The sequence below is a fragment of the Zootoca vivipara genome, chromosome 10 (genome assembly GCF_965207765.1).
Source record: "Zootoca vivipara chromosome 10, rZooViv2.hap1.1, whole genome shotgun sequence".
NCBI lineage: Eukaryota > Metazoa > Chordata > Lepidosauria > Squamata > Lacertidae > Zootoca > Zootoca vivipara.
In genome coordinates, this window is record NC_142593.1 from 15095590 (window position 1) to 15106502 (window position 10913).

Sequence of the window (10913 nt, forward strand, 5' to 3'; positions counted from 1 at the left end):
GGCCTGTTTAGGGAAGTTTTTAATGTTTGATGCTGTACTGTTTTTAATATTCGGTTGGAAGCAGCCCAGGGTGGCTGGGGAAACCCAGCCAGATGGGCGGGGTATAAATAATAAATTATTATTATTATTATTATTATTATTATTATTATTATTATTATTTGCTTGATGGAGATGAAACCTCTAGCAAACGGGACTACTGTACCAGACTATTTTGGGCAAACCACACCCACCTATATAGGACTTCAGGCTCAGAAAACTTCAAACTGCAGTTTGAAACTTCAAGAAACTTCAAGCTAAAATGAATAAAAAGTGGGAATGTAACTCTTTTGAATCAAAATGCCAGCACTTTTTGAATTTGGCACCCTTTCCTGCTGCCTACACAGCAACAAAAGAAAGGTCTGTAATTCACAAAGCTCCAACTTCTTAATGCAAAGGAAAAGTCAGGAATGCACTTAGACTGCATTCAGACAACATTTTACTCCATTTCCATGACATTTCCCTAGCTGATTATTTCCACATTTTGTGTGATCTTTCACAATGTAAACGCCACAAATCTAGCAGTAGGGTAGCACTTCTTTCTGTGAAAATTGCTTCCAGAAAAAAAAAAATCGGCTAATGGCAACCCCATTAGTTCAGAAAATCAGGGGAGTTTTGTGCTATCATTTTTCTGTGGGTTTCATGCATCACACCTTCTGATAACTTTGTGGGGGAGCAGAAACATGCGTGCACATAAAGGGTGGCAACATGGGTTTGATGGTGGCCCCTGATTTTTGAAATCCCTCCACTTTGGGATTCAGAAGACACTGAGACAAACTATATGTCATGTTATTCACACTTTTTTAAAAAAGCAGCCACCTTTATTTTAAAGAAAGAGATGTCATTGGCCTCTAATCTGAAAAGCACTCTGCAGAACAGCAACCAGCCATGAATGTTCCTCCATACCTCCGATTGACATGAAGCCATTTGAAAAGTGGTACCTCATGAGAGATCATATTGCTTAATGAAGTTCTATTTCAGTTGGGTTGTTTACACCGTGCCCAGAACCAATAAAACGTGGAGCCTCCTTCCCTGGAAATTGCTTGGAAGCCCCCAGAGATTGAAACAGTGGAATTGCTTCAGAGTCCAATGTCCCAGAGGGTTTTGAAGCATAAGTCACACATACTTAATGAACACAAGGATGCTTTCGTGTGGTTTAGGCGGCCTCAACTGATGACAGCACTTTCACTTGCCTTCCAGCTGCAGAAAAGGGTTCGCAAAGATCCCACACGGTAATAAATCTATGGCCAAGAATACAGTGCAATTCTAAACAAAGATTCACTAAAACTACATTTAGAGGGGGGAATAACGAGATCAAAATACATTTTACAGTGATACTTGGAATTAGATCATTAGAGATATCTCCTCCTCCTCCTCCTCCTCCTCCTCTTCTTCTTCTTCTCCCATCTGATATTTTATTAAAGTTCAAAAAATTCACATATATACTCCAATGCATAAGTTTTTTTTCTTTTGTTGACTTCCCATCCCATCCATGATGTTTTCAATTTCTCCCCCTTGCTGCACGCTATCTTCTCTCTCTTCTACCATAACCGCCATACAATAATCTCTTAATTCCTTCTGTTGCTCATAGTTCAAATCCTGATTGTGAATTCATCGTACTATAATATTTCTTAAAATAATCCTCAAAAGGCCTCCGCTCTTCCACAAAACAAATCTTCATTAGGTTCTCTAATTTTTGCTGTTAGCTTTGCCCATTCCTCACAGCCCATCACTTTACTTATCCATTCTTCTTGGTGGGAACTTCATCTTCCTTCCATTTTTGTGCCTAGTGGCTGTCGTTACATGCATAAGCATGATTGGGGATGTTGTTTGCAGGTGTGTTTTTTATTTAAAAAATCACATTTCCATTGGTTGTTTGTTTGTTTTTAAAATGGTTACGCATTATCAAAACAGATAATGTATCCTGAATGAATTTACTTTTCTTCCTTGATGGAACAATTATATCCTTCCTCTTCTTTTTTTAAAAAAGGAGCAGCTGAAGTATCTAGTAATTGCCCTCTCCTGACTTTCTCCCGCAGACTGTAAAGGGAGAGCTCTTTGTCCAGCTTTTTAATTATATCTTCCCCGTGTTTACATGAACTTTCGTTTCCTTTTCAGCAGGCTCATAGAACAATCCTTGCCGCTGACCCGTACGGACTGGTGAATTTCGCCATAAAGTGAGTATTGATGAGCTGAAAAGTTCAGTGAACAGGAAAATTCTGCGGCTTTTATTGCCAGCGTGACAGGTTACTTTATTACCATGCCTTTCACAGCAATTTAACAGTTACCCTGGTAACGGATCCGGCGAAGTAACGGGATCACAGGCATTAGAGGAGAGGAAAGGCTAGCTACCAGAGGAAACCATCTGCTGCTGGCTGATGGTCCTGGGGCTGTTTGCTCAACGCTCCTCAGCCTGACAGTCCCTGTATTTCTATGTAAATGAGGTGGGTTAAACCACAGGCCTGCCCTATTTAGCTCGACTCTGGTGATTTGTCTTTCTAATTCTATTGAAATAATAATCAGGATTTGTTTCTGATTAATTAACTAACCTTTTGGTAAAAAGATTAGATAACGAAATTGCTGCCTATTCAGAGATAATGAGATTTTTATTACTCTGTCAAATTGGGGGACCGGGAGAAGAACATTTATGCTGCCATGTCGGAGGGAAGTGGGTAAGGGAGGGAGATCTAAATCTTCCTGTCAGACATTTATTTTCCTCTGCAGATTAAGTGTGTACTTAGTTCGGTGGCAACACATCATCTGCTTTAAAACATTTCTTTTTAAAATGTCAGATAAGGTAGTAAACACACTGGAAACGAGGGTGTGCTTTGGTGCTAATTTGTTTATGTGTGTGGAGGGGAAGTCTTATTATTATTATTATTATTATTATTATTATTACAAAGCAAAAAAGGGGAAAAAAGAAAATACAAAACAATACATAACACCGTACAAAATACTATATGCAGACTTATAATCATATTTTCCGCAATAAATTCTAAAAAGATGAGAGCTAAAGACTAAGAAGTGAAGAAAGAAGGATAGAAAGTGGATAAATAGATGTGTGATATATAAAGGGAGGGGGGAAAAGGAAAGGATAGAAAAAATAGAAGGAGAAGAAGAAAAGAGAAAATGGCAAGTTACTTCTCTTCACCAAAAACCTTTCTGAATTTGTACTTCAGTCACTTCAATATATAGATCTTATTTAAACTCTTAGTAAAGGACTTCCACCGCTTTCCCGCACAGTTCTTAGCTATCTTATTCGAAATAGCATCTGTCATTCATTAATTTCTTTTCCTTATACTTTTTCCTGATCTGTCAATTTTATGGGTTCTCTATATTCTTCACAAGGTTAATCTTGTTGTTGTTGTTTAGTCATTTAGTCATGTCCGACTCTTCGTGACCCCATGGACCACATCCAGCTTACCAAGGTTCATGGTTCTTACATTCCAGGATCCTATGCAATATTTTTCTTTACAGCATTGGACTTTCCTTTCGCTTCCAGGCATATCCGCAACTGCCTGTTGTCTTTGTCCATGGAGTTTTCTTGGCAGGGATACTGGAGTGGCTTGCCAGTTCCTGCTCCAGGTGGATCACGTTTAGTCAAAACTCTCCACTAGGACCTGTCCATCTTGGGTGGCCCAGCACGGCATAGCTAATAGCTTCTCTCAGTTATTCAAGCCCCTTCGCCACGACAAGGCAGTGATCCATGAAAGGGAAGGTTAATCTAGACACAACCAATTTTTTTGTACTCGAGCATCTGAAATGCTTGAAGATTCAGCAACCTACCCAGTTCTACGCTGGTATATTTATGTAAGTATGACAGTGTGAAGAAAGTAGTAAAATCTCAGCGAGAGCACTATAAAACAGCCTTTGTATACACATTGCTTTATACTATGTAGTCTTGCCTCGTGCTTCTAGGAAATGTATGCAAAACCATTAATAGAGTGGGAATCATCTGCCGTTCACACACACACACACACACACACACACACACACACACACACACACCACACACACAATGTATTAATAAATAACAGCAATATTGAAAATAATAATATTAATAATGGTAAACATATCTTTCCCATGCTTTATCATTGCTATCACTTAGCTTACCTGTGAAATAGGTTAGGCTGAGGGCCAGATTGTGGCAGCCAAGTTTCATAAGTCCATGTGTCTATCCACAGTGTGTGGACATCAAGTGCAGAGAATGGGTTTCTATCCCACTACAGTACTTACAAACCAATGGTTCATTTGTCCATGGTGTTTTCCACCAACCTAGCTCATGCCCAAACCTGGTTCAGTTCTGGTATGAAGAAGTTTGAGGACAAAAGCAAGGGGAAGACTTCAGCTTTCCCTAACCATAAAGGTAAAGGGACCACTGACGATTAGGTCCAGTCATGACCGACTCTGGGGTTGCGGCACTCATCTCGCGTTATTGGCCGAGGGAGCAGGTGTACAGCTTCCAGGTCATGTGGCCAGCATGACAAAGCCGTTTCTGATGAACCAGAGCAGCACACGGAAACGCCGTTTACCTTCCCGCTGTAGCGGTACCTATTTATCTACTTGCACTTTGACATGCTTTCGAACTGCTAGGTTGGCAGGAGCGGGGACCGAGCAACGGGAGCTCATGGGGATTCGAACCGCCGACCTTCTGATCGGCAGGCCCTAGGCTCTGTGGGTTAACCCACAGCGCCACCCAACCACACCGCCATCCAACCATACATGATGTTTAGGTTCCAACTGTTCCTGCTTGATATGCGAACAATAAATGTGCCATGTGGTGTCTGCTGTCGTTCCTACAGGTATTGACTAGCACAGTACATAAGAATCTAAGAAGAGCCTGCTGGATCAGGCCAAAGGCCCGTCTAGCGCAACTCTGTTCTCACAATGTGGCCATCCAGATGCCCTCAAGAAGCTCACAAGAAGAACCTGAGAGCAGCAATGTCCTTCCCCACCTGTGATTCTCAGCAACTGTTCTTCATAGATGACCAAGGATTTGAATGTGGGTCTTTTCAACAGCACTCTTTGAGCCACAAGCTCCAGTATACCTCAAGGAGCGTCTCCGCCCCCATTGTTCAGCCCAGACACTGAGGCCCCGCTCTGAGGGCCTTCTGGCGGTTCCCTCACTGCGAGAAGTGAGGTTACAGGGAACCAGGCAGAGGACCTTCTCGGTAGTGGCGCCTGCCCTGTGGAATGCCCTCCCATCAGATGTCAAGGAAATAAAGGAAGTTTTTAATGTCTGATGTTTTATCACGTTTTTAATATTCTGTTGGGAGCCACCCAGAGTGGCTGAGGAAACCCACCAGATAGGCAGGGTATTGTAGGTACCAACATTCCAAAGGAGCAGAAAATACTTTTTATGTATGTGACGACAGCTGCACGGATGTTACTAGCCCTGAGACAAAGTCCCTACCCGAGAAGAATGGCAAACTAAGTTGCTGGACTATGCCGAAATGGCAAAAGTGATCGGAAAGTTCAGGAACCAAGAAGATCAAAAATAATAAAGAATGGGAAAAATTTATAACTTACCTGGGAGACCACTGTAAGCAGATGGAAACATTAGCAGGATTGCAATAGCAAATATGATGGACAAAATGGAGTGACATAAAATATGGATTGCTGAATAGTATGCAGTTGAAAATGTTGACAATAGGACCCATGGAGAGGAAGGTAGGAAGTCGAGAGATTTGGAAGGATCTCTAAATATGGATAGGTATTGTTATCATTTTATACTTGTAAAACCAAATAAAAAAATTTCAAAAGAAAGAAAGAAAAGAGAATATTGACAACTGTTATGTTTCTCTTTTTATGGGGCCTTACATTTATGAAATGCTACAACTGATGAGCTAGGCTAGCATAGTTGCCATTGTGAGTCATCCAGGGATCCTGCTTTACAAAGATCCAAGCAGTATTTTTTTTAAAAGGAAAGAAAAGCTATTTTTGTCTACAAGAAGAAAGGTTTCCAAAGGTCAAAATGAATAGTCCTTAAATTAAAAATTAAGGAAGCGTTGTCGGGCAGCCTAAATGGAAATCCCAAATTCCACCCCTTCTGGGTTTTTTGTTTTGTTTTTGTTTGTTTTTCTTTAATACAGAGAAGTACATCTGCGGTTTTGCACTTTTGTGAAATGACTGCACACTTAACAACAACATTACTTCATTGACGCGCCACTCCTTTTGTGCCCAGCAGCAACCCTGTAATTGTTCCCTTCAATTACGACATTACTATTTTAAACCAAAACTCATCTCATCGGCATGCCAGCCTTTTATTTGTTTTACCAACTATATCTATTTCCATTACTGCAAGGCTGGTGGTTTGTCTCAAGAGGAAATCAAATCCATTAATTCAGAAATTTCAAGCACGGCTGGCTCTGCTATAAGCAGCATTTCTTATGCTAATAGCAAATGTGCAGAGACTGAAAAGAATCGACACAGACCTGGACTGGGTTATTTTTATCACAACTTAAGTGTGTGTGTGTGTGTGTGTGTGTGTGTGTGTGTGTGTGTGTTTAAGGCAAATTTAATCGCACTAGGAAAATGCAAGTATGATTATATATAATTCACTTTGATGGGATCTAGTGTGGACCTCTAGCTTGTTCAATGGCCGTTTAAAATCATACCCCTGGCATGTTTTCGCTTACTTGAGGGTTTTCGCCGGAATGTTGTCCTGGTTTATCCAAAGGTACGTCCGGCATAATTGTGTTAAATATAGCTCTGTGATCTCAGCAAATGCAGTGGTGATGTCAGGCCAGGACTTTGGGGCAGAAGTCAAGGGCCCCACTCAGCCCTTGTGAGCAAGAGGTCTTCCAAGTGCAATTGGGTTGACTGGCTGCCTTTCGAAACCCATCATCACTGAAAAAGCCCCACACCCACTGTAAGCCCAGAGTCTAACATTTCTTAAATGCATCACTGGCCACTTAAAGTGCAATAAAGGGAAATCAAGATATGTTACATTATTGTCAGAGCAGCATTTGTTTGTTTGTTTGTTTGTTTGTTTGTTTGTTTAAAACAAAGCAGAAAAATCAAATAATGGTGCTTTGTTGTTGTTGTTGTTCTTAAAAACATGCAGGATTGGATCCAGGCTTGTGGGAGCAGAATTTTCTTGGGCCAGGCTCTTCTGGGGGCAATTTTCCTTTCTCCCAGGGCCGGCCCTACGTATAGGCTGGGTGGCGCAGGGCACCATGGCGCCGGCCTGCCAGGAGGGCGCCGCAAGCTCCGCCTGCCCGCTGGCTGGCCGGTCCGCCGCGCAGCTGCACGCTGCGCCCACCCGCCCACCGCGCTGGGAAACGGGGCGGGAGGGCGCCGGAGAAATCGCGCTGTGCCTGCCCGCCCGCCGCGCAGCACGCAGCGCCCACCACGCTGGGAAATGGGGTGGGAGGGCGCCAGAGAGATCCGGCGCACCACAGCGCGAGGGGCGCTTAAGACGGCCCTGCTTTCTCCACCCCCCATCGTTCTGCCCGGACACTGAGTTCCAGCTCCGAGGGCCTTATGGCGGTTCCCTCACTGTGAGAAGTGAGGTTACAGGGAACCAGGCAGAGGGCCTTCTCGGTAGTGGCACCCGCCCTCCCATCAGATGTCAAGGAAATAAGTAACTCCAGTCATACCTCGGTTTAAGTATGCTTCGGTTTGAGTACTTTCAGTTTAAGTACTCCGTGGACCCCGAAGTGTTTACTTCTGGGTTCTGCCTCGCGCACATGCGCAGAAGCGCTCTATCGTCGCTTCACGCATGTGCACTATCGTCGCTCGGATTAAGTACTTTTCGGGGTGCAAATGGCATCCTGGAACCAATTAAGTACTTAACCCGAGGTACCACTGTACCGGACTTTTAGAAGACATCTGAAGGCAGCCCTGTTTAGGGAAGTTTTTAATGTTTGATGTTTTATCCCTTTATTACTATTATTAATATGGCAAGCATGTACCCGCAGCCTTAAGAGTATTCAATGCAAAAAACCGCCCCCCCCCCCCAGATCCTGTATGCTGCAATTGTCTGGTATAATGGGTACCTGCCTAAGCTGGAGGGCTTTCAAGCAAAACTTTTACGATCCTTGCTTCAGGTGCCCAATTGTGTCCGAAATTCCATACTCCTACTAGAAGTGGGTGAATGCCCAATTTCAACAAAAGCATGGTGGGCTGCACTAAAACATTGGTTTAAGATTGCAGTATTTGGACTTGGGGTGGGATTATATAAACACCTGACCAATGAGGAATATGTCAGCAATTGGCAGAAAACCATGGCTAGAAAAGCCACTGCTATTGTCACCCACCCAACCTGGGCTATGAAGGTGCCCTAAAGACCTTAAAGCAAAGACTTTGGGATAATACACACAGTGAGTAGTAGGAGCAGTAGGAGTACAATATGGGCATGTCTTTAAGTTAACAGCTTACATTAAAAACCTGACTGTACCAAACTAACGAAGGTTATTCACAAAAGCCAGATTGAATGTTTTCCCCTCTGCAGTGCTGGAGGGTAGGATGAGAGGAGTCCCCTACCAGGAAAGACTGTGCTCGTGTGCCCAAGACACAGACTCTATAAAACATATGCGGCACTGTGTGAAGTTCAAGCAAGCTAGGGCTGAATTGATTTCACCCTTGCTGGCCCTGATCCCAGGAAAATCGGAAGAGTATTATATCAAGTTCCTATTGGAAGGCCGGTCAAGTTCCTATTGGAAGGCTAGAACAAACATTCTCAGTGGCGAAGTTTCTATCAGTGGTTGCAAGAATCAATGATCCCAACTCTAAGTTTGAACAAAATGCTTCTGAAACCTGAAAGCAGGATGTCCTTATTGGGTATCGCTTTGTAACGAATTGATGGGTCTATGGACCGTAATAAAGATTGTTTTTGTTGTTATTATTAATATTCTGCTGGAAGCCACCCAGACTGCCTGGGGAAACCCAGGCAGATGGGCGAGTTATAAATATGTTGTTGTTGTTGTTGTTGTTTCTCTCCTGCCCCCATGTAAAGCTGCTTTGGAGGGTCCTCTGGAAGAGTATGGAAGGTGGTGCTCCAGAAAGAGCTTCTACTAGATTGGAGCCCCTTACAAAAGGAGAAGGAGCCTTTCCAGTTGCAGAAAGGTATGTCTGGATCTAATGCAGATTTCTAATTCAACCATGATGGTCCAAAGGGCAAGGAAATGGAAAACAGGCCATTGAAAAGCCTTAACCCAATACTGTACTGTGTTAAAATAAATGTAGGAGTACATAGAGTCGTAGCGTTGGAAGGGACCTTGAGGATCATCTAAGTCCAGCCCCCTTCAATGCAGGATGCAGGAATATGCAGCTGCCACAAATAGGGATTTGAACCTGCAATCTTGGTAGCAGCAGCACACTCTGACCAACTGAGCTTTCCAGGATCTTCTGGCGTAAACATATAGTCTAACTGGACACCCCACCTGGAGCTCACAGACAATCAAATACATCAAACTGAGGTAGGAAGGTCTTTTAGAGTAAGAGCTTGCCTTTCCTCCAGTCTTTCCACTGTGCCCTTTTTTTGCCCCAGAGCATTCCCCATGAAAACCTGCTCTTTAAAGCGCAATCAGAGCAAACAGTAATCCCCAGAAAACCTGAACTGACGTTTGCTCCAATCCAGCTTTAAAGAGTGGGTTTTTCGTGGGGCAAGGCATTCAGGGGGAACTGCTCAGATACAGACACTTTCTGCATGGAAAGAGTGTGGGAAAAGGTTAAGTGTGAATAAGCCCTAACACTGCGAATAAAATAGTACTTTTATTGAGTCCAAATGGCGTTGGGTTCACCATGTGGCAACCCTACAAATGGCACAGAAAAATTTCTGAGTGAGTGTTCAAGAAACTAATGAGTGGGGAGGGAGGGGGAAGCATGGTGTTAAAGTCCTTATCAAATAAAATAATTTGCCGTAATCTCTGCATTTAATTTCAGCGGCAGAAGTGCTGAATGGGTATTCTATTGAATAAGCAGTTCTGTCTCCATTGAAATGGATGGGTCAGCTATTTGCCCAAGAGCTTTGCGGGCGTGTTAGGGCACATGCCGAGTTTGGGGCTGGAGCAATCGTTTACCATTCTACAATGCCTTTATTTCTTCTCATCCCCTCAACACAGGAAAAACAGAATGCCTGCTTGTGCATCGCTACTGCATAAGCATAGATATGGCCACGTTACGCTGAGCACATTTGAAGGAAATGTAATCTCCCCGAATGCCACTCAAAGGAAACCAGCGCCATGGTACCCTCCCCCATCTTGTCTCATTTAATGCACTTGCCTCATTTGGTATCATATGGTTTTGTGTTCAATTAGTTGGCTTAACAAGATAAAGCCAGACACTGACCCAGAAAAAAAACAAACCAGGATGCTGCTGAGTCGTCTGTTCCTAGGCGCTGTGACCTGTTTATGTCAATGCGAACGGCAAGATATCTCTATCACAAGAGGAGAATCGTTTTCTGAGATTTTAGGGTTTTGTTTTTTCGTTTGGATTTTGTGTGTGTGTGTGTGTGTGTGTGTGTGTGTGTGTGTGTGTGTGTGTAACGGACAGCACACTCCGATCCTCGCCCTTCATTTCCACTGCAAGCCCCCCTCCCCCTCCAGTGCTGTAAATCAGCCCTCATTGGGAACTCTTCTATACTGACCGCTGATAAGCTGTTGAGAAACAGACAGGGCTTTTAGGAATTGCTGAACCATGACACTGACCTGCTTAGTGTTTTGTTGTAGACTATTAAATCCAGGATTGGTGCTTTAAGACGATTCGGCTTTCTTCTTCTCTTGGCCTGGTTAAGCAACTCAACCCCCAGCTCATTATTTTAGCTGATTAAAAAAAAAGAAGAGGGGGGGGGGGAAGCCAGGGGATAAGAAACCTGCTGTTTGAGAAGCCTACCTTCAGCCATCAAATTAATGAGACTGTCTCGCACCGACATA

The 10913-nt window shown here is 43.3% G+C and overlaps 1 long non-coding RNA gene across 1 annotated transcript; it reads left to right on the forward strand.

Moving 5' to 3' along the window:
• The first annotated feature begins 3509 nt into the window (after positions 1-3509).
• On the forward strand, positions 3510-10433 carry LOC148684376 (uncharacterized). The gene is made up of 3 exons (XR_015946142.1): positions 3510-3846; positions 8996-9105; positions 10104-10433. It is a non-coding gene; the product is annotated as an uncharacterized LOC148684376 (long non-coding RNA).
• Positions 10434-10913: the final 480 nt, after the last annotated feature.